Below are 24,751 nucleotides of genomic sequence, written 5' to 3' on the forward strand. Positions count from 1 at the left end.
TATTTTATGTTTGTGGTCCTCCACCCTCTGATGTCATGTTTCTAAACATTACTTATAGACAGGAACATAACCAGCCAAGAAACACTGGTTTCTCTTCTGGTCATTTCATTTTTATTTTTTTTTAAGAAAGAAGTATTATTTTCAGGGTGTATTAGTCTAATTTTATTTCTCAAGACTCATTGATCACAAATGGGTCACATACTAATATCATAGCTCTAAGAATTCATGGAATGCCAAGTATTTCATATTTTTGGAGATTCTAAAGTGGAAGACAGACATTGCCAGAAATCAAATCAAAAGGAGGAGAATGGTTGGTAGGTAAATGCATTCTCTATTGCTAATACAACAATATTAATAGAGGACTAAACTTAATGGTTTAAACTAATATGAATAGATCAAATCTTGAACCCACACAACTAATAAGGGATACTCTCCTATCTCAGAGTTGGTTAATTCTAATAATATCTTCAATTTAATGCTCCCATGCCTAGGATGAAAGAATGCACGGCTCTGGGGATCAGAATGAGGACAAATTCGGTAGCCTATTTTATACCAGTTTGATAATATTACAAGGGGCACAATGATGGTAAATTTGGGTAATCTACATTTATTTAGCACCTCCTATGTACCACTTGATGACTGCTGCTTATCATATTTTGCCATGCAAAATGTGCTCTGGTGGATGATACACCCACATTTTTGATCCAGTCTTTCAGGAAAATGCCCCTGGAGAAAGTGGCTTGTTTTTGCCAAGAGAGATAAACCTAGTGAGGGCAAATGCTCCCCTGGAAAATATGCAGACTTCACTGCCCTCCCACTTCAATCTGTGAAGTCGTCCTTCCCTCCCAGTCACAGGAGGACGAGGGTGAGATGTCCACCTATGTGGCCAGCAGGGTGGGTGCTTCCGGGGCGCTCAGTCCTCAAGCAGCCAGGCGGGTCTGTGCGAGGCTCCCTGATCCCTTTCAAGTGGCTGCACTTGGGCCTCAGCCCTTACCCTGCAGGCTGTGACCTACCTTGCCAGCCCTATCCCCCCCCACTATTGGTACTTGAGGGAGGCCACTGGGGCTCCCACGAGATCCCAGATCCTCTCCTACTGGAATCCCATAGGCCCAGCGGGCCCAGGAGGGAGTGATACTAAATTCTCTTCTTATGGCTGAATTCTTGGTTTCAGGAATTGAAGAATGAATTCACCAACCATAGGTAAGAGAAAGTAATAGTTACAGAAGATAGGAAAGCTTCTAACACAACGGAAGGGGTCCCAAATGTGTTGCTGCTGCCTCAGCTTGGCTGTTTGGGGCCTTTTAAGCCTTATCTGCCTGGCTAACCCTTGCTGGTAAACAGTGATTGGGTCCTTTCAGCCCAGCTGTCCAGCCTGGGTTAACCAGACCTTTATTCCCTCCTACGCGCTTTAGTCTCCCAGTCCCCAGGGGAGTCCCTCCCACCAGCCACAGCTGTGGTCTGCACAGGTCACGGAGGCACTCTGTGGTGTCCACGAAACCTCCCACCAGAGACCCTGCAGACTACCCCCCTTCCCTGCCCATTTCCCTGGCCCTGCATAAAGCCTTTGAATCCCATCAGGACTGCCTGGCGGCCTCAGGAGGCCCGCTGGTCTCCCCCTTCCTGAGACACCATCTATGTAATGGACATCCTCATTTTTCCCTCAAAAATTGGGCCATTATAAACTGCAAGATACAGCCCTTCACTAATTGTATTTTGATGTACTCATTGATTCATGCATTTATATTTTTACATAAGAATGTACACATGTATGCGTTATGTATGTATGCCTGTGTACGTCTAATTACCACTCCAGCTATGTTTGGGGGAAATGCCTGTGCAGTCTTTAAGATTTTATTATAGTCTTCCTCATTGATACAATTTGCAGAATTGGTATGTGTTCCTAAAACTCCAGTTATCCCCTACTTAGTATTCTAGTCCTTACCAAACTTGAACGTCTGCTAACAACTCATTTGTTGCCCCCAGTTTTACAATTTCCACAAGTTTTGACTCCTGTGCCTCTTATTGTTCATTTTTCTTTCTTGGACCTAACGTCTCTTATTTTAGGTTAATTCATGAGCTATCCATGTCTCTAAGTTACTTGTGTTCTTAGTTCTGTGTTGCTGAGATTCTTTATCTGTAAAATTGTGACATTCAGAGTACGAGTAGTCACAAAACTAAGGTGGTATGGAGGCACAGACATTCACACACACACACACACACACACACACACACAGCCATGTAGGATTAGAGGGAACACATCTCTCTCTGTCCTTGTACCTCACAGAATAAGACTACTTCAAAAAAATTGTCTTAAATTAATAAAGTGGACATTGATATTGATGTCTACCTAGAATTTATCATGGCCTTGTTTCTGTTAAAAATAATGTTTAAATTATTATGAGGAGAAAACTGAAATGAATGACGCCCAGCATGATAACTTCTCCAGATTCTCACTACCAATACCACCCTGAAAAATGGTGTAAGAAGAGACCAAATTTAGAGTTTTCTATGTTGTATTTCTTTTAGATTCCTCTAAATACTCTATTACATTTAGTACTACTGCCAAGAATTTATATGGATTTTGAAATCAAAATATTCCTTTTCGGTCATTTAACAATATCATAATAGGAGAAAATAAATATATTTTAATACTTTATTGGTTAAAGTAAAAGAAACATTCTTTTAATAAAAATTTTAAAAAAGGAGACAACTTAAATTGATTCTCAGGATGAAGACATTAATCTAAACTGAGATTCTGAAGCCCTTTCAGCAATGGTTCAGGTTCTAACTATGAATTTCAGTGTTGATTCTTTTTCTCTCAAATTAATCTTCTGTATTTTAGAGAAAAAAAATAATCCAAGCACAATTTGTTGTATTCTAGGTTTAGAATTTCAATTTTACTTGTTTAATTTTTTATTTAAAAATATCTGTAGTCCTAAAACTTATTTTATATACGTTACTTATAAATAAATACAATTCTTTAAAATATGTTTTATGTCTTAAAATTTTAGGAAGAAATTGACCTGTTTTTAGTAAGCATCTATATGTCCTATAAAAATTTTGTTTATTATTTATTTATTTTTTGAGAAAGAGTCTCACTTGGTTGCCCTCCGAGTAACTGCGCCTGCCACAACGCCCAGCTATATTTTTGTTGCAGTTTGGCTCGGGCCAGGTTCAAACTCACCACCTTCTGTATATGGGGCTAGTGCCCTACTCACGAGCCACAGGCTCTTGGCTTAGCAATATGGTTATAGCAACTATCGTAGTCAATTCCACTTTTGAATATAATGAGACAAATAAGTAAATAATTATAACTTATCATTTGCTTTTTTTGACTCAAGTTAAATAATTTCATCTTTTGTATTCTAGATGTTTAAAAGCTATTTAATTAAAATTTAATACAGTGTTCATTTTTTAATATGAAGATACACATGTTTATAAAGCCAAGCAATTATAAAATAAAAATAAAAACCTCGCACACCTCTATATTCCTGGTGCTCTAGAAATCATTTCCAGTTAAAAAATTCTATAAATGTCATTGGAATAATTCACCTAGGCATCGACTTCACACAAATAATCATGCTTTATAAAAGCATCATCCAATAGGACATATATAATTAAATGAAGCACATATATGATTAAAAAATAATTTTAGTAACTTATTAAAACCCATGTATTTGTATTAATAATTTTATCTCAAGAAGCAAAGATAAGGTGCTTTTTAAAATGCTATCTTTGAAATCTACTTATTTTATATGTGTAAGTAACTTAATTTAAATACTGTTTATATAGAAACTATTTTTAGCTGTATTTAAATTTCATACATTTTCATTTGAAAAATAAGTTCACATATCTGCGTTATTCCAAGCATACATAAAATTTTTCCAATTAAAAGAATTAATAAAACATTTTTGCAGTAATATTTGCATCCACATAGACAAAATGCATTTATCTTTTTAAAGAAAACTTTTTTAATTTCAAAGTAAAATCATGAAAGTTTCAAAATACACTTCCTCAAGTTCAACTTACTGACTCTTCAGTCAAATAAGTAGTTTTAACATCAAATTCAAACCAGTATTTGACTAATTTAAATCAACGTTTAAGTTTATATCAGCAAATAATTCATTAGACTCTTCTTGAAAAGTAGTTTTTCACCAATTTATATAACACTGTTTATTGCAATTAATGTATTCTGTATGTTTATTCATGTCAGAAAAATATATATGTTATTATAATAGATTTGTACTGTGAAAAATGTCAATGTTTACATACATTACAGTATCTATCTACCTACCTACCTGGGTTACAAATAAGTGTGGCCCCCTTCCTTGGAATTTCACATTGCTTCATTCATCCATATTAGTGAGATGTTAGTGAGAAAGCATAAATCACTTGGATGGTTTTGGTCCTGGTATTTTATATTGACAAGCATTTCTCTTGTGTCAAGAAAATCTTCTTCGTAGATTACAGTACAAAAATTCTTGTGAAACTACACAACTCAAACAATAATCATTGGCAAAAAGCACAGTATCATTAAATTAGTTGACTATCCTCTGCTAATTTCAAAATTTCCATACATTGATGATTCAAATAAATGCATGCATATATTAGGTAATTTTAACAAACACTATCAATGACACTTTTCATTAAGTTTGTTTCCAAAAATGGAGCACAGATATCTTCATATCTTCATTGTGTTTCTAAACAAAATGATAAGAGCAACTCAATCTCCTGTTTTAACATTCCAATAAGTGTGAAATTTTGCCTCATATAGCTGGAGCATCAGCCATTATGAAAGGGAATAACATTTTCATATCTAGGAGATACTTTTCTTTGGCATAAGTAATAGATTCAAATATATTTATGACTTCAGTTCATTAAGTGAGGACACTTGTTTAGAGCATTTCTTTGTAAAATTAGAGATTAATTGAGGAGTATCATTTATTTCATGTCTCACTGAAGGCCAAAGAACAATGCTTGTATTTTTGAAATGTTTAATCAATTAATATTATAAATATCTTCTATGCTTCAGACAACTGTTTAATAGCTTACTTGAGATTTTTCTTTTTAAAATAAAATAAAATATTCTTTACTAGTCTTTTCCTCGTAAGTTTCTGAACATTTTCTTCAACTGAATTTTCTTTCTTTTTTTTTTTTTGGCTGGGGCCGGGTTTGAACCCGCCACCTCCGGTATATGGGGCTGGCACCCTAGTCCTTTGAGCCATAGGCACCACCCTGAATTTTCTTTTTTTAAACAAACTCTCTATCTGAAATTGACTTTCCATTTTATGTAACAGGCTAAGATTTCCTATAACCAGTCAAAGTTACACATTCCATGTCTTAAAAACTATGAATTAAAAACTTTTGTGAGACTTTCTGTGCTGTTTCAGCAACTAATTTTATTCATTCCTTTTTTCATTTTTAAGAAGAATCACTTCATCAAATGTATTATGTATTCTCTGAAATATCTTTTAACATTGTCTATTTCATTTCATTTAATTTTTTAATCTATCAGAATGCTTTTTTTTGGCTCTACCACAGCAAAACGATATATTTCCCTGTATCACGAAATTTGTAAATATATTCTTTCAGTCTCTTTTTTTCTTTACTCCTCTGATTGTAGAACAGGTTGAGTAATCTCTATCTGAAACTCTTGGAAATGTAAGTACTTTAGATTTCTAGAATAATTTCTTCTGATTTTGAAATACTTTCATATATATAATGAGATATCTTGGGGATAGAACCCAAGTCGAGACACAAACTTTACTTATGTTTTCCATACACTTTAAACACAAAGCATGAATTTGATTTTATATAACATTTTGTGCACAAACACTGTTTGGGGACAATGAACCATTAGAAACCAAAAGCTTCCTCTCAGTTATCCACGTGGACAATCTATGTTTGTTTGGCATCATCAGCATTACTGACTCTGAATTTACATTATACCAATAAGCAATCATTTATAAAAATCTTACCCAGACATGAGTACTTAACAGTAAAAGAAAAAAAAACATTAATACAGTAAAAACTTAATTTTTCAGTTGTGGAATTTTCCACTTGCGGTATCATATCAACACTCAGAAAGTTTGAAATTTTGGATTTCTGGTCTTCAGATTAGGGATGCTCAAATTGTACTAGCCTCTGTATCCCTACTCAATTCTGTATCAGAAGGAAAGTTTTGTTTTAAATTTACAAATTTGACCATACTCATTTACTTTAATGGTAAAAATAAATTAATTCCATTATCATTAGAATAATAAACTTCACAAACTCTTGTAAAATAATTAGTATTTACAATTACTTTATTCAAATATAAAGGTTTACATAGATATCTAATCTGCACTCTATACATGAAATATTCAAATAAGCATGTTACAATGTTAAATCATTGCATTGGAGAGATTCACTCAAATTAATTCAATACAGTTATGCCTACTGGAATGGTGATGTATTTATATGGAATACCAGGAACTATATGTGTACCTGACACTCCCAGGAAAATTCAACTACCAAATCTGACACAACGTAATGATGAAAGCAAAATATTGTTATACAAAAGCAATAAACTCATGTTTATCAACAAAGCAACTCTTTTATACAACTTCAGTTTTCAAATTTAAATTACATTAATCAAAATAAAACAAAATTAAAAATTGCCCTCCTCAAGTACATTGGTTACATTATAAGTGTTCATTATCAACATGTGCCTAGTGTCTACTATATTGGACAACATGGCTTTAGAGTTATGAATGAATATAAATAGGTTTGTAAGACATAATTTTAAAATTAAGTAAAATAAAGGTGCTTGTCATATTACTCTATACAATAAAGTCAATTTTAAAATACATTTTTAATTTTATATTATAATTGAAGATAATTATTGGCTCGGTGCCTATGGCTCAAGCAGCTAAGGTGCAAGCCACATACACCTGAGCTGGCAGGTTCGAATCCAGCCTGGGCCAGCAAAACAACAATGACGGCTGCAACCAAAAAATAGCCGGCATTGTGGTGGGTGCCTGTAGGGTGACAGCTTGAAGCTCTGTCTCAAAAAAAAAAAAAAAAGAAAAGAAGAAAATTATTTTTGGATGTCTGATATTAGGTAATATATTACTCTTTGTTTTGCTTAGTCATGTTCAACAAAATGATGAAGTATATAATGCCATAAAGTTCTAAAACTATTGACAAGAAACACATTAAAATGCACAGAATAATTCGACAGGGACTTATGCGTATTAAGATCAGTTTATCATTTTAGAAAATATAGTCAAAACTTGTATTTGAAATTGATTTAGAAAATCAATTCAAAGCTTTGCACGTGAGTCATGTAAGACTGGTAAAAGAGAATATATTACTTTCTTTCCTAAATGTAACATTTTTTGTAAAATTAATTTTGCATATTAAGAGTTAGTAGCTAGAATGTATAACTATAGGCTTCTAAAACCAGGTGGCTCATTCTAGACAATCAACTGAAGAAAGTAAAAATCATATTAGCAAAATGTTGAGAGCTTTCCAAGAAAAAAATTAACTACTTGTGGTTATAGTTCCCAGGTAATCCTTGTAGAAGTCAAAAACTGAGAAATGTCATCTTCCAACACAAACAGCATATAAAAATTTAATTTGCTTTTAGAGACAAGGTCTTGTTCTATCATCCAGGCTGGAGTGCAGTGATATAATCATAGATTACTGCAACCTAGAACTCCTGGGCTCATACAGGCTTCCCACCTTACCCTCAGCCTTCTGAGTAGGTAAGACTACAAGCACACCACCATACTTATTGATTGATTGTAGAGCCCAAGACTCACTATTTTGCTCATGCTGGTCTCAAACTCTGGGCCTCAAGCTTTCCTCCTATCTCAGCCTCTCTCCTAAAGTGCTAAGATTATAAGTATGAGCCACAACTCCTGTCCCTATTTTTTTTTTTAATATGGTCTATTTGTTCTTTATACTGAACATTAGTTCAAATTTTAATATACATCAGAGAATTTTAATAAAACAATGGGCTTCGTATTGAACTACTTCTCTGTATTTATAGATTTTACATAGTAAATTGAATGTAGAGAGGCTGAGAAAAAAGTTCTACTTGCCTAATTTTATAATACAACCAATTCATAAAATTTATTCTTTTGAACTTAAGTGCAGATAGGTTGGCTAGATACAAGTTCTCCCCTGATGAATACTTGAATTGTAGCCTTCAACTTCATCTAATTCATGTATTTTCATTTCTATTTATACCATGATTACATACTAAGGATTTATTTAGGCAACAAATTACATTCTTTTAGGGAAATTCACTCTATGGTACATTTATGAGAAGAAAACATTTAACTAAAAATCTTACATGCTATATTCCACTGTAGTAATTTCCCATATACAATACAGAATTTCCATGGTCAAAAATATTCCTATGGGTTATACTTTAGTGTAGGCTGACATTGAGGATCTGCTGGCAACAGCCCAGATTCCTAGACCCCTTCCCTGTACTGAACACAGTACCTGGAAGACATAGCCAGGGGGTCAGGAATGTTCAGTAGTTTAGATGTAATTCTTTGGGTCATGTGCTGGGAGAGGCTCAAAGGTTGAAATTAATTAAGAGTTAAGATATAGATTAGCAGCATAGAATAGGGAAGTTAAAGTTTACTCTACAAAGCATAACTATACAATTTAAATATAGGTGGTTTCATTACTTAGTATGTAAATAAGCGTATATACATTTAAAATATTTGAAGTATGTTAACATAAAGTTACTAAAGAAGTAATTGCTTAAGAAGCATAATGCATTTAGAGACCATTAAAATAATTTATAGCACATTAAACTAAATTTATTTTAAACACAAGGTATTATTAAGAAGACTATAAAATTTTTTTGTTTGAATTAGAATATGTAAAGATGAAGTTAGAAAAAAAAGTTAGTGTCTGCACATGTCAAATAATTGCATTTATTCAACCAGAGCTCATCAGGATTTGGAGGGAAAAAATCTCTTATTAGAGTGAAATGCATTTTGCTTGCAAGAGAAATAAAAATCATCCTACAAAATTTGTCAAAATGTCAAAGTGTTTTTGAGAAAATAACTGTAGTCTTAAAAGATTCATGGAATTTACAAATTAAATGTAGTTGACAGAATTTTTCTGCTTTGTATCTGTTTGCTGCTTGGCATGAGTGATGGGTAATGGATTAATCATAACCCTGAAATTAGGACAAAATTAAATTTAATTGGCAAGGTGACTTTCCTGTATGTTTTGATCCTAAAACTGCATGCTTTGAAAAAACCAAAATGGAGCCTATTAACAAAAGGGGTTTCTTTGTATATTTTGACAGCAATGTACATTTTGATGTCATTTTTCCATAGATTGCAACAAGAAATATATCATTCCATAGTAAATTACAATAAGGAATGTATCATTTATATGTTATATACTACATATGCAGAACACAAATACATATATATGGGAGGACTCATAAAAAACATGATATGCTTTCATGCTCCATTTTTCACAGTAGATATTCCACCACCACCCACCCCCCACCACTGCTTCTAATCCATTCTCCACGTGTTGACCGGGAAATATGACAAATACAAGCCTAACCATATTTGTTCTGGCAATGCCTCTATCTTCCTTACTCAGTTTATCATTTTAGCCTAAACGGATTTATTTCACTTTGCATTTATTGCTTCACTTATACTGCTTTTATTTATCTTGTTCTTTCAGTTTATATACGATTTCTCTTTTTATTATTGGTCTTTACGAGCTATTCCCTCTTGAAAGAGGAAGGGGGAAAACAGTTCCTCTCCACTCCCTCATCTCTCTTAATCAATGCCTATACTTTTTGTATTTCTTTTTTCCATTTTCATCCAATTTTAGTAAAAATTGTACCCTGAAACAAACTGTTTTCGTAAATTACCTTCTTTCGCCAAGGCAGAGTTCATGTTACAAAAAAATACAGTGAAATTGTTTTGACTTTTCTATAGTCTTATTTATTCTTTAGTTTCCCTTTTTCATTCTCTATATGATGACCTCTTGGAAGGCATATTGAAGGGCTTAAAATTTAGATCATAAAATAACTCATTCATTCTCAATAAGTAGTACTACATGAGGCATTATGCATTTCGAACATACTGACTGATCATAGTGCATATGGCGGGGAATATTTTATGATTTCATCTGGCTCAAACCAGATGCAGTTACATTTTAATTTTAAACTTTAAAAATTTTCAAAATATTTAGAGGGTACAAATGTTTTGGTACCTGAATTTGCTTTTGTACTGTTGGAGTCAAAGTTATACGTGGGCCCCTCACCAGCATAGTGTGCATTGTTCCTATTAAGTGTGAATTTACCCCTCCTAACTGGCCTCTCCCACCTGTGTTCTCTCCATTGAATTTTATTACAAAATGTACACATGGGCATTGAACAATTAGTTTCAATTGAATAGTCAGTATGTGTGGTGCTTATTTTTCCATTCTTACAAAACTTTGCTTAGAAGAATGGCCTCCAGTTCCAACCAGGTTGTTAGAAAAACTATTCGTTCATCACTTCTTATGGCTAAGCAGTGCTCCATGGTATACACATACAACATTTTATTAATTCACTCATATGTTGATGGGAATGATGAGTACTTGGGATGGTTCCACATCTTTGAAACTGTGAGTTGTGCTGAAGTTCAAGTGAATGTATCTTTTTGACAAAATTACTTTTTTCCCCCCTTTGGGTAAATATTCAATTGTGGGATTGCTCAATCCAATGGTAGGTCTACTTTTAATTCCTTGTATTATCTCCAAACAACTTTTCATAGAGGTTGTACTAGTTTGCACTCTCGCCAACAGCATATGAGTGTTCCTTTCTTTCTATATCTATGCCAAATTCAACATCTTTTATTTTGGAATTTTTTGTTAAAAGCCACTCTCACTGGAAATACGTGACTGCTCATTGTGGTTTTGATTTGCATTTTTCTGACAGTGAGAGATGATGAGCACTTTTTCGTATTTACTGACCATTTGTCTATTTTCCTAGAAAACTTCCATTATGTCTTTTGCTCACTTTTTTTTTTTTTTTTTTTTTTTTTGCAGTTTTTGGCCGGGGCTGGGTTTGAACCCACCACCTCTGGCATATGGGGCCAGCGCCCTACTCCGTTGAACTACAGGTGCTGCCCTTTTTGCTCACTTTTTTATTGGGCTAGATTTTTTTTTTTTCTCGCTGGATTTGTTTGAGTTTTTTATGGATTCTGATTATCAGTCCTTTCAAATGTATAGCATGCAAATATCGCCTCCTATTCTCTAGGTTGTCTATTGACTCTATTGATTATTTCCTTGGCTGTGCGGAACCTTTTTAATGTAATCAGGTCATTAATTAATATGCCTGATTACATTAAAAAGCTTCTGTTAATCGTTGTCATTGCCATGATTACCTTTGAGGTTTTTCTTCATAAATTCTTCACCTAGGTCAAAGTATTTAAGTTTTTTCCAATATTTTCTTCTACAATTCTTATATTTTCATGCCTTGGGTTAAAGTTTATTAACCATTGTGAATTTATTTGTGAGTGGTAAGAGTTGCAGATCCTGTTTCAATCTTCTATATGTGTATAACCAATATTTCCAGCCCTAATTATTGAATAGAGATTCTCTCCCCAGTGTATGTTTTTGTCCACTTAGTCAAAGAGCAGGTAATGATATGAGGATGCTTTTATAACTGGGTTTTCTGTTCTGATTCATTGGTCTCTGTCTCTGTTCTTGTGGCAGTACTATGCATTTCAGTTCCTATAGCCTTATAGTATAGCTGAAAGGCTGGCAAAGTGATGTCTCCCAACTTGTCTTTTGCTTAAGGTTGCTTTTGCTATTTGGGCTTTTTTTTTTTGGTTTCATGCAAAGTATAGAATGATATTTTCTGCATCTGAAAAAAAAGATATTTCTATTTTAATGGAGATTTCATTGAATCTATAGACCATTTTGGACAGTGTAGATGTTTTAGCAATGTTGATTCTGCTGATCCATGAGCATGATATAACTTTCCATGCATTTATACCCTCTATGATTTCCTTCCACAGTAACTTGTAGTCTTCCCTATAGAGGTCTATTACCTCTATGGTTAAATATATTCCCAGATATTTTATTTTCTTTGTTGCTATTATGAAAGGTATTATGTCTTTGAGTTGATTCTCAATATTACTAATGTTGACGTATAGGATTATTATTGTTTTGTGAACATTGATTTTCTGTCTTGTGACTCTGATGAACTTATTTATCAATTCTGGAGTTTCTTGTAGAATCTTTGGGATTTTCTAGATATAAGATCATATCATCAGCAAAGAGTGATAGATTGACCTCTTCTGTCTTCATTTGGATACCATTGATTTCCTTCTCTTCCTTCTCTTGTCTGATTGCTCTGCCTGGACTTCCAGCATTATACTGACTAGAAATGGTAGAGAGATTTCTAATTATTTCAAGGAATAGTAATGGTGTTTTCTGCTTACATTAGCCTTTTCCATATTATAAAATTTATTTGTCTTCCAGATTTCTAAATTCTATGCTTTAGTATCATTTATATCTTGGTCAGCCTTATATATCCAAAATAAGCACAGCGAGATAAGATAAAAGAAAAAAAAAAAACAGAAACCCAACACAATACTTTGTCCAGATTAATAACCATATGTCATGGTGATTGCCTCTTGGCAATGAATTTTCCCAGGAGTCTGTTGCCCTTCTGGTACCTGGATGCCTGGATTTCTAGCAAGATATGGGAAATTTTCCTCAAGTATTCCCACAAATAGGCTTTCGAGCCCTTGTGAATTTATTCCTTTGCCTGCAGGGATGCCTATCGTTAGGTCAGGTAGGTACTTAGACCTGAGCAGGGTAGGTTATGGATGCACTTATGTTATTTTGGCTATTTCCCGCTGGCCAGACTTGTCATGCTAAGTTGTCATGGGAATGGGGCTATTTGAAACCATGCAAGTGGGTTGCTTTGAGATAAAGGCTAATCAATGTCCCAGGGACTTTCCAAAATGACTTGGGCTGTTTTGGGGACAGCCTAATTAGGACCTTTGGATAATTTCAGAAAGTAACCAATACCCCTCAAAAGTTGTATATAAAATCCAAGTACTGTGCTTGCCGCCTGCAGTCTCTAGCATAGGACCAGGATTGCCATCTAACCTGTTAAAATAAACATTTCCTTTTCTTGCTAAAACTTTACTTGCTTTCTGCAATGATTTCAATGACTACCTCAAGCCATCACCATGCTACTCCAGCACTATGATTCCAAGTTTCATAATTTCACTTTACATAATTCCAAGTTTCTTATAGGCTTTGTTTGTCTCTTTTATTTTTTTGTTATTTCTCTTTGATTGACTTGTGTAATTCAAAGGTGTAGTTTTCTAGCTCTAAGATTTATCTATCTGGTTTATAAGGTTTTCAATTATATTCTTTATTTTTATTTATTTATTTATTTATTTGAGACAGAGTCCCACTATGTTGCTCTTGGCAGAGTGCTGTAGCATCACAGCTCATAACAACCTCAAACTCTTGGGCTTAAGTGATTCTCTTGCCTCAGCCTCCCAAGTAGCTGGGACTACAAAAAATGCTCAGTTGTCAGCCTTCCAAGTAGCTGGGACTACAAAAACCGCCCAGTTTTGTTGCAGTGTCATTGTTGTTTTAGCTGGCCCAGGCTGGGCTTGAACCCGCCAACTTTGGTGCACGTGGCTGACACCGTAACCACTGTGCTATGGGCACCAAGCCTCCAGCATGTTTTGTATTTCCTTGTGAATTTTTCATTTCCAGAAATTCTGCTTGCTTTTTAAAAATAATTTTAATTCTTTATTCATTTCCTGCATTGTTTTTGTGGCTTCTTTGTGTTGTGTTTTCATGTATTTGGAGCTCTTTCATTGAGTTATTCTCAGCTGGAGCAGTTTCTGCTTGTTACTTTTCAATTTTCTTTTGATCAGGTTATGGCACCTTTTGATTAGGTAATAAATAAGAGTGAATATTGCTAAGGGTGAGACTCTACTACAGTTTGTATGATTGAATCAGTAAATGCTGTAATTGGGCTCTGGAATTTAAGTGGGTCTTTATTCTTTGGCCAGGGTGGGGGGTGGGGTGGGGCAGGACTGGACTGGGTGAACTAGCCCTTAGGCTCTACTAAAGCTGGCAAGGTATCTGTTTCAGCATTGGTCACAGGTCTTCCTAAGGCTTCCATGTAAAGGCACAAGGTAGGGCCTGTAGTGTTCTCACCCCAATCAAAAATTCTTCCCTTCTTTCCCATGAGCAATGCAACTGAGACATGGGAGTATGGGATCAGGCCTATGGGCACATTCCAGGGTCCCTGAAGAACAATCCCCGACCTTGCTGGGAAAAATACACTGGTCCCATGTTGCCCATAGCTTGCCTAAGCACGTTTGAAGTCCTTCTATTTTAGGGCATACCGTGCTCTGATGGAGGTCAGCAGGGAAGCAGCACCAGGGAGGATCACCAGGCAGGGAGCTCATAGTCCAAGCACCTCTCGGTCCACTGCAGAATCCTCAGAGGAAAGGGATGAGCCCCACAATCTGTGGAAGCCTTGGCATGGTGGCTCAGTTGTCTCTGTTGGTGGCTGCAGGTAGTGGAGGGAAAGGGGAGAGACTGTTTAGAAAGGCTTGATCCATACTCTCTGTGGAAACCCTGTTGTGGTGGATGCACCAATGGAGAAAAAAGCAGTTTCTAGTAGCCTCAGCTCAACAGCCTTTTAGTAGCCATGGATCATGCATGAGAAGGAAAAGGAAAGGGCCTGAATCGGGGGAAAGTTAGCACTTTTGTTACCAAGGAGTCCATTTGCCTGTCACCTAAGCCAATCAATGGAGAAGAGACGAGAGATCAATAGTTTTACTTTTACTTACAAAAAAGCCAGCACTTCCAGAGAACAGGGAAGGTATCTCCTCCAAGGGCTGTTCTGACTTTCTGTTTTTTTTTTGTTATTTTTATATTGTCACAATAAAAGTAAGAAGCTACCTGTTCATGGCGGCAGTAGCTTTTGGGCCTGTGAAGGTACAAGTGCTCACAGCAGCTCAGGAGCCCACTGACTGTCAGAGGTTTGGGGAAGAATAAAACCCACTTCACCGACCCTTCTCAGAGGACTACAAGCCTCTTGGAGGTTGATCTCTGCTGATCTCCTGACCCTTCATGTTCTGCTGTACAATTTCTTCCTACACAATCTCTATGGATTTCAGTCAATTTAATCAACTGCATTTTCTGCATTATCTCCTGAAGCAACTATTTGAGGATGAAAAAGGAAAAGGCTAATTAAATAGATTCAATGTTTTATTCACGCAGATGGCCTTTGGAGACATTTAGACAACTGATAGTTGTCTCCTGAGTCACTTGCCTAAACGTTAGGCTACATTCTCCATGTGATTCAGGCATAGGATAAATATTCCCATTCTCAAAGGGAGAAATAGGCAAGAAGAAAGGAGTAATAGAGCACCGATTCCTGATTTTTCCTGGGCATTTTCCTAATCGAAACTGTCTGTGGTGGCTGTGCTCCTTCAACATGTTTCCACCTGGGCCTGCAAGACATCCAGTATATCCTTTGAAGTCCAGGTAGAGGCCACCATGGTCCTATAGCTTATTCACTCTGTGTGTCTGCAAAGTACCACATGGGTGCTGCCAAGGTTTACTCTTTGTGCCCTCCAAAGTAGCGATCTAAGTCCTGTTTGTGTCTGCTTGAGCCATGGCTGGGTGGCCAAGGAGTACAACATCGGAATGCAGGGAGCAGATACTCAAGGAAACACAGATAGTGAATGCAGAGGTACCACAGACTCCTCTCCGGAAACATTCTTCTTAAGGTCTTGCTCTGGACCAGCCGAAGGGAGAGACAGCCTCAAAGATCTCAAAAATGCCTTCAGGGATTTTCTTTCATTGTCTTGATTAATTATACCTTGCTCCCTTCTATAAATGATAATTGATCTCTTTAGCAAAGGGCAGTGACTTGACTACACCTCCTTCCTTTCCTCTCCAAAAGATGCTTTTTCATTCTTTGCATGGTCAGGCTAAAATTTTTCAAAATATTACTTTTTTCTTTCCTTTTAATTATAAATCCATCTTTGATTTCTCACTCTCATATTGTTATAAATGGCCAAAAAAAGTTGTGTAGCACCCTGAACACTTCGTTGCTTAGACACTTCTTCTCTCAGATATCTTAGTTCATCACTCTTAAGTTCTGTCTTCCACCAAGTTCTTTGAAACTATATAACAATAATAGTTATATAGTTACAGTACCTTTTGAGACCTCATCAAACTGGCCTTTATTCATATTTATACCAACAGTTTGATCTCCAAGAAGATCCAGACTTTTCTGACAATCCTTTTCTTCTGGTACCAATTTTCTGCCTTAGTCCAGTTTGCATTGCTACAACAGAATACTAGAGACTAATTTATAAAAAAAAATTTCTCACAGTTCTGGAGTCTGGGCAGTCCAGTATCATCTGGTGACAGTCCATGGTGGAAGGTGAGAGAGGGAGAGAGAGAGGCAAAGGAGGTTAAATGTCTTCCTTTGTAAGGAATCCACTGTCATTCTGCACTATGCTATTAATCAGAGCCCCATGACCTAATCGTATTTTAAAGGCTCCATGTCTTAACATTGTTTCATTGGGGATTAAGTTCCCAACAGATTAATTTTGGGGGGACACAGTCAAACCATAAAATGAGTTAAGTCAAAAATGTGCTGTTTTGTTTTTGAAAAGATTCATATATTGTAACTTCGAAATTCAGAGAAATACTTTCTAAGAGAATTCATTTTGTTATGTGAACCCAAGACCTCAATTTTCACAGGTAAATAGTAGAGCAGTTTGACTAATCTTCTAAAACCAATCCACTTATATTTGACATGGCAATGCTTGTTAGGAAACATTTCATGGGCAAAACTCCCGATAGCAGAGCTATTTGTGTTTTCCACTCCAGTGAAATGTGAAACTAGTGATATTAAATAGCTCAAGACTGATGTTAGACAGAAGGAACACATTTATATATTTAACAGCACAATTATAAAGAATTAACTTTGTCATTGGTAGAGAACAAAATATGTTCTTATGTATACCTGAAAGATACTGAAGAACCACCGAAATAAATTCCATTGCTATTTAAACACTCTTTTATTTGTAGCAGTGCAAGCAAATATAATATTATTAAACCTGTTTGAAATTATTGAATGTAGTTATATTGAAAAAAATGTTTAGGAATTATTACTTCTATACACTTTCTTAGGTGGAATAATTTTAAGTCAGAAACAGAATAATTTTGTACTTTGCCTTTTATTTATTGTGTATCATAGCACACTTGGCAAAATCTCTGCAAACTCTGTCTTGTATCCATTGACATTATGTGAAGCAAATGGCTTGGATTAAAGTGAAAATTCTCCTTTCATGCTGTGCTGAAAATAACTGAACTGGCTCAAAACCTTGGGAATCAAAACCAGCATGACTGAATGACTCAATACGATGCATTACAGCACTGAAATCAGAAGGAAACAAAAATATTTTCCAATTAAAAAAATAGTGTTAGAATTTTGTAGCTTAAGCTACTCTTATAATATGTGTATGAAAGTTCTTTTCCAAAAAATGTTTGTCAATGAATAAATCTTTAAGACTTTCTTACTAAATCTAGAGATACTCCATACTTTGCTTCATAAAGAAATGTGACTTGATGTGTAGCCTAATCAAATATTTAAAGAGAGAAGTATAATACTTTATTTTGGGATTTTGCAGCATTTCATATAACATTATTTGACAAGCCATGTTGCTCTTTTTATATCTTTCTTTCTCATTGAACATTTGTTAAGGCATATTCAAATGTCTCCAGTTGAATCCATAAACAAAAAGGTTTCATGATCTGATAGAACTTCGGTGTTTCTGGGTCTTAGCTAAATGCTGAATTAAAATAACATAAAGAGAATACTTGCTCTTCATTGTTATTATTATTAATACTATTGTTATTTGGAACAATTGTGAAATTGAGGGACAGGAAGATGGTTGTTAGAAAAATGGATATGATCATTGTATGAAAGGTGAAGAATGGGAGAACTATTGAGCTAGAAATATCAGGTGCACGGGTTTTGAATCAGAGGCAAGAGCTGAGAGATGGGAGAAATCAGAAAGGGGGTTAATCAAATGTTGCATTGGATTGTCCCCCAGACAGAAACAAGTTACAGCTAAATTTGAATACAACAGCTCCTCATTTAAAAAATATTCTTGAAGAACAGGTTATTCCAGGTTAATTATATTGCCCTGAAAATTGAAGTTTGCTCTTTCAGAAAAAGAAATTTTGTCATTATTATTTAAAACAAAAAACAACCAAGTAACACTTACTTGTCTACAACATTGTAGATAATTAACAGAACTGACCATTTCTCACCATATCAGCTTGGAGTATTGATGTTTGTTCTTTTTAATTTCAAAGTATGTATATGGGGATTTGTCCCAAATACTGCTCCTGAAAGTTTTCTTTCCTTGTCAGTCCTTGGTGTGGAGATTCAAAGAATGAAGCTCCAGACCATGAGAATAAGTGACAAGGTTTATTTAAGTAAAACTTAACAAGTAAGGTTTATTTGTTGAGACACACAAAAAGAAGGGTAGCAAAGCCTCGGTCAGGGGAGGTGGGGATTCCCAAGTGGGTCAGCCTGCATGGGTCTTCGTCCAGGGATTCATATTCTGCCTGTGTGGGGGGGTTGGGAGGAAGGGGGTGTCTTGGGAACGTATGTCACTTGGCCAGGAGCTGGCACACAGAAAATATCCTGCCCATGCTGATTAGTGAATTAATGTACTAGCGAAAGAATACAGCCCTCACCCAGCTCCTGGCCCAGGCAAAGCAGCAGGATGAGGATGAATATTTCTCACTTCAGGAAGGGCCATCCAGATGAGACTCTGGTCAGGCTGTTTTTCTCTGATCCTGTTTGCTTTCAGGGACTGCTGGCCCAGAGAAAACCTGTTTACCCAGGCCTCAAAAATGGGGGCCCCTGTCTAGCCCCGGATGGGGGAATCATTTATCAATACTATATGTCCAAAAGTCCTTTGTCTTCATTATTATTTTGGGAGGAAACACACAGATCGTAGATACCTTTGGGTAACTGGTTGTTGGAGGTAGAAAATGGCAACTTCTGCTTCCTAGCAACTGCAGAATGGTGAGGTCCTTGGTGAAATTTCCACCCACTTGAAGTGGGGATATTTGGCAGGCATGGGCTTTGGCAGCATAAGCACTCTTGAGTTACTGCCCCAGTGTTATCTTCTTCCGCAAACCTTAACAACTGAATGCTGGACTAAATTACTCCATCTAATATAGCAAAGAAAAAAACAAACCTGAGTTTTCATATACAAAGAACATTGAAGGGTCATTTTCCATTAAGTGTACTATATTTTATTTTCTCTGCTTCTTAGTATTTATTTCAAAATATTACACATAATTAAACATTTCCTAAGTCACATTATTGATGAGATCATCTTTCTTTTTGCTTGCTTTATTTTTATCAAATTCTCTTTTTGTTCTCTTAGTAAACCAAAACCCCACCACACACTTTACAAGAAAACATGATATTAGATAACTAAAAATGAAAATTTATGGAGATGCATATTATTACACTATTCATATCTTCCTGGAAGTGTCAATTAATTTAATAAAGCTGAAAATAGTTATAAATATTTGGTACTTTTTAAAAAAATGATGAATTTTTAGAGCAAACAATATGGGGAAAATCACATGTTAAATGAGATAAAATGTAATGTATTTCTTTTCTTTTATTTTTTTTTTGCAATTTTGGCTGAGGCTGGATTTGAACCTGCCACCTCTTGCATATGGGGCCAGTGCCCTACTCCTCTGAGCCACAGGTGCTGCCCAAAATGTAATGTATTTCAAAAACATAACTATTGAGTTAATATTAGTAATTTGTCTAGATATTTAATTTACAATGTCGTTTAAAAGTGTCTCACTCAATTTTTCTGATACTAGATGCCAATATATGACTTGAAAGAAATACATAATTTTACATATTAGTTATTGCCACTGCTAGAAACCAACCATGTATAATGTTCCTTAACTTTTCCAGAAATGTAACCAATGTAGTTATTAAAAGGATAATATTGTGTCCTTCCTTGTAACGAACCTGTATTCATTTTTGGAAAATGCCTCTGACACCAAACTCAGATGCTTAACTTTAAAGTGAACATCTGTCAATTGAGAGTCTTTATTTCCATCAAGTTATTTTGAATAACTTTGGCAGAAGTAGAATGAACTTGAAAAAAAAAGAAAAATCGCATGGCTAATCAGATCGCCAGGAAGGTGAGAGAACAGAGATATCACTGACTCCATGTGATCCCTGCTGCTGGACATCTGTACCATTATTAATAATTTTCAACTGTCTGATATCAAGCACTCTTTCCTCTAGGACCCACATCTTCATTCCAGGTCTGAGGGAGGACTGAAGATGTATATGTTCCTGCCTCTGCACATTGAAACAGCGCTGTAGCTCTTTCCATCAGACCAAAATCCATTTCTTGCTCCTTGACCTTGGTCTGCTTTAAAGTATGTTATGAGAAGGAGATGGGTCATCACGAATATCTCCAGAAATAAAAGGTTATATGGGCTGATGTGAAAATACAGAAGAAATATAAAGTCACAGTTATAAGAGGGAAAAACACAAATATTCAAGAATTATCAAGGGGTGGCGCCTGTGGCTCAAGGAGTAGGGCGCCGGTCCCATATGCTGGAGGTGGCGGGTTCAAACCCAGGCTCTGGCCAAAAAAAACACATACACACACACACACACAAAAAAAAGAATTATCAAGGATAAAAAGGTAGAAATAGCCCTAATTTTGCAGCATAGTATAATTAAGATAGAGAAGTGTTTTAGTGAATACATCTTTATTATGTTGGCTTTAATATTTGTTTGAATTTCTATTAAAAAATTAAATTCTATATTTCTACTTCTTAAAACCTAAAGGAAAGACAACCGAAATATATCCTTTGGATAAAATGTACTGAAGTATAGATTGATAGTAGCAAAATTATGAAGTAAGAGTCAAAATGTCATGGACAAAAGGTGCTCATTAGATTCATTAAAAAAAAGATATTTGGTCGGGCGATGCCTGTGGCTCAGTGAGTAGGGTGCTGACCCCATATACCGAAGGTGGCCCTGGCTAAACTGCAACAAAAAATAGCAGGGTATTGTGGCGGGCACTTATAGTCCCAGCTACTTGGGAGGCTGAGGCAAGAGAATCGCCTAAGCCCGAGAACTGGAGGTTGCTGTGAGCTGTGATGTCACTGCACTCTACTGAAGGGCGACAAAGTGAGACTATGTTTCTAAAAAAAAAAAAGAAGAAATATTTTGTCAAAGTCTCCCTTAATCTGACTAATAGCTTTTCTATAGACTGTAATTTATTATCCTCATACCTAATCATTATGCTCTATTTCAAGTCAATTAGGAAATACTAAAAGAATTTTAATATTTATTTTCCAATTAGAATAATTATTTTCAATTAGCCTCTACTTAAAGCTTTTAAATAAAATATAGTTGTTGACACTCCCAGAGTTATCATTAAACAGGAAGCTGTGTCCTTTTTATCATTTTCTTTTATAGTTAGCTTTCCAAATCACTCATAATGTTTTCTTTTTCTGATGGATATTTTATAAATTCTGCCCACATAGCCAAAGCTGTAAGCTGGGAATACAAAAAAGGTCTTTATCACTTGTTAGGGAGATCTCTTTCCAGTTAAACTTCCTTGTAGCCAATCAATTTGTCAGATCAGAGGACTATCTTTTGTAAGAGTGCCTCTGAACTAAAGCTGACAGGGTTAGGCCAGGGTCAGCTGTCTGATAAATCAAAGTGAAAGACAACTTAGAGCACTATGGTGGAGAGGGTTAGGGATTAGCACATGTGGCATTATCTGGGAGTTGACATTGATAAAATACATATTTCTAAGAGTTAGCTAGTAAGACTTTTTCCCAATTCTTCTATTCCGTGCCTTCTCAAATGACATTCAGATTAATTAGAAAAGTGAAAGAAGAAAGGGACTTATAAGCCATTTATCTACCAAGTGGTAAGATTAAAAAAAAAAATTAAATCTTGATGGTTTTCAATAAAGAAGCTTAATAAGGATTAAGGGTTATCAATCTTTGCTGTGCATTATCAAAACTGAGTGACCTTAAATTGTATTGAAGTGTCATGAACACAGTGACAGATGCTTAACTGAAGGTGTGTGTTCCAATTCTAGGAACACTTTGATAATTATTTACTAAAAGTTTACCAATTTTAAAAATGGAAATAACCTTTTTAAAATATAATATTTATCAGAAACAACCTATTCCTCCAAGATATCATTCATAATCATATCTAAACTTATAATTTAATTTAGGTGGACAGTCTTGCTACCTGATAGCCTGAGAAATTCTGATAATTGAAGCCAGTGAATTAAAGGAACTTAACTTCTGTATCTAAGTTTTTAAAATAGTCATTAAACAGTTCCAAATTCATAAGTCCTTTATATGCTTGAAATAATAGACAGTGTATCTCATTGTTGTGCCCCATGGTCTCAAAATGAAAAAGGAACATCTGGGTAACATCAAGTCTCTTTGCCTCCAATACATTATCATGACCATTCTAAGGGACTCAACTAGAGAGGTAGTGGCATGCAGACGGTTAGCCATCTAACAGATTGCTACAAATTTTACAAAAAAGAATACAATACTGGCTGGGGGTCTGAAAAATGTTACAGTGAAGTGTTTTCCAAATATATACCAAAAAAGATCCAATCTTTACTTCTACTTTCATAAGAAGTCACCAAACCCAATGGATATTTTTTTCTCATATTACAAAAAGGTTTCCAATGAAAGGAGATACTGTAGCAAATGATGAATATTTACCTTTTAATTTGGTGACACTTGACTTTCATGTAAAATTGCATAACAGAATATTTTGTAACATTGTATGAACTTACAGTTACCATATATGAAGGAAAGGCAATGTACTAAAAAACAAACCAAAAAAATAAAGAGAGGAAAATGGATTCAAATAAAAAAGTACTTGAAAATGTGTAAGCTATTTGAAAGTACTTTGTGAATTATGTTTTATATATTAAATTTTCTCTAGAGTTTAGGATAAAAATTGAATATTATAAGTGCTACATATGTATTTGTGAGATTCAGCTTGTCACAAATGATTCGTTTTGATGAAATCTAAAACATTTTCAGGTAAATTTTAGAATATGTAGGAATTAAACATTCATTACATAAAATCTCCCATCATAGTCCATTTTATGAAGTCATATGTTGATCTCTAAGATATCACAGTTAAAGCAATAGACTAAATAAAATTTTGAATACTTAAAGGTTTTATTTTTTTTGTAAAGATTTTAAATAAAATTTAACCATAACTATTCATTCCTAAATAATTTATATTCTAAGATATTTGCTGTGTACATATAGCTAATATCTCCATTGAGAATAAATATGAAGAAATTTTTGCTTTCATGAAGATTTTTTTTTCATGGAAAACATAGAAATTGTTTTTTAAGGCCATGTCAAAAGTCTGCATTAAAATATAAAGAAAGATTGATGTGATTTTGATGCTTTGGGCAGGTAATTCTGTTATTCATTCTTGAACTCCTTCTCTTCCTTCTTTTCTTCCCCTCCCCCCTTTGGTCACAGTACTTAAGAATTAGGGGAAAAAAATTATAGCTCATGATAATAGAAGCAATAAAATCTCCATAATGGTAAATTACCTAAAAATAAAACCAAAAGGTACATTTTATAGATACTACAACAAACTCTGGATTTTACTATTTTTGCCTTTTCCTTAGCATTTACTATTTAAGAATAAAAAGTCTATTTTTGTTTTCCAAGCTTCATAGTTTTTGCTTTAAAATGTACAACTTTAGGGAGGAAAAAGTAAGTTGAAAAGAAATGCTGGCTTCACTAATCAGAGCAGAATGTATTTAAAGCTGAAGCGCACAACATTGCTTTATCTAAATGAATCCCGAAGGACTTGATAGTCATTCGGACTGGAAGACTCAGCAAGTACCTGGAATAACAAATCCCATTAGTGTATAAATGACAGACAGATATTTACTCACCACATCCTTATACAATATCCAGGGATTTGGGGTTGTTACACTAAAATAAGCAAGTGCATTTTCAGTATGTTTCTTAGATGGGAACTGAGAAGGCAAGTCTATCTTAGAGCTTACTTCATCTATGACAGAGGAGGGAAGGAGAATTAGATCTTTTTTATTTGTGAAGAATGAATTGTAATAATTTTTTTTCAAATGTCATCAAAAGCAAAGCGATGTGGTTTTCCAAGTTCCAAAGCTATATAAAATAGAGATGAATCCATGCTAAATAGCAAACAAGAAGAGGAACATTACATGTCTGACCATAGGATACTCCAACCGTAACATCAAATGGAGTTAATAAAAGAAAACAGCAAAGCAGGGAGAATGGGGACCAAAGACCCTATTCTTTGCCAGAGAAAATACCTCCAGAAAAAAAGGAAAAACAGAAATAAGCTGAGCAAGGTGAAATCAAACAGTTTAGCTAGCTTAAATTACTTATCTGAGCAGCTCCTGCTTTCACTAGAAGCCTGGCCTTTAAGGCATAAAGCTTGCGAACACCCCTGCTGGGTCTGTAGACACTCTGAAGAACAACAGCCATAGAGGAATCCACGTGCAAGGCTTGGGAAGGAACATGAACCAGGCCATTCCCTGCAACAGTCAATAGTCAAAGCAAATACCCATTGTAGGGATTTGTATTATGC

General features: G+C 35.1%; 1 pseudogene; it reads right to left on the reverse strand.

The window, feature by feature from the left end:
* The window catches only part of LOC128567412 (dnaJ homolog subfamily B member 6-like), a 109,932-nt pseudogene that overhangs the window by 79,534 nt on the left and 5,647 nt on the right, over positions 1-24,751 (reverse strand).

This window comes from Nycticebus coucang, chromosome 16 (assembly GCF_027406575.1).
Source record: "Nycticebus coucang isolate mNycCou1 chromosome 16, mNycCou1.pri, whole genome shotgun sequence".
Taxonomy (NCBI): Eukaryota; Metazoa; Chordata; class Mammalia; order Primates; family Lorisidae; genus Nycticebus; species Nycticebus coucang.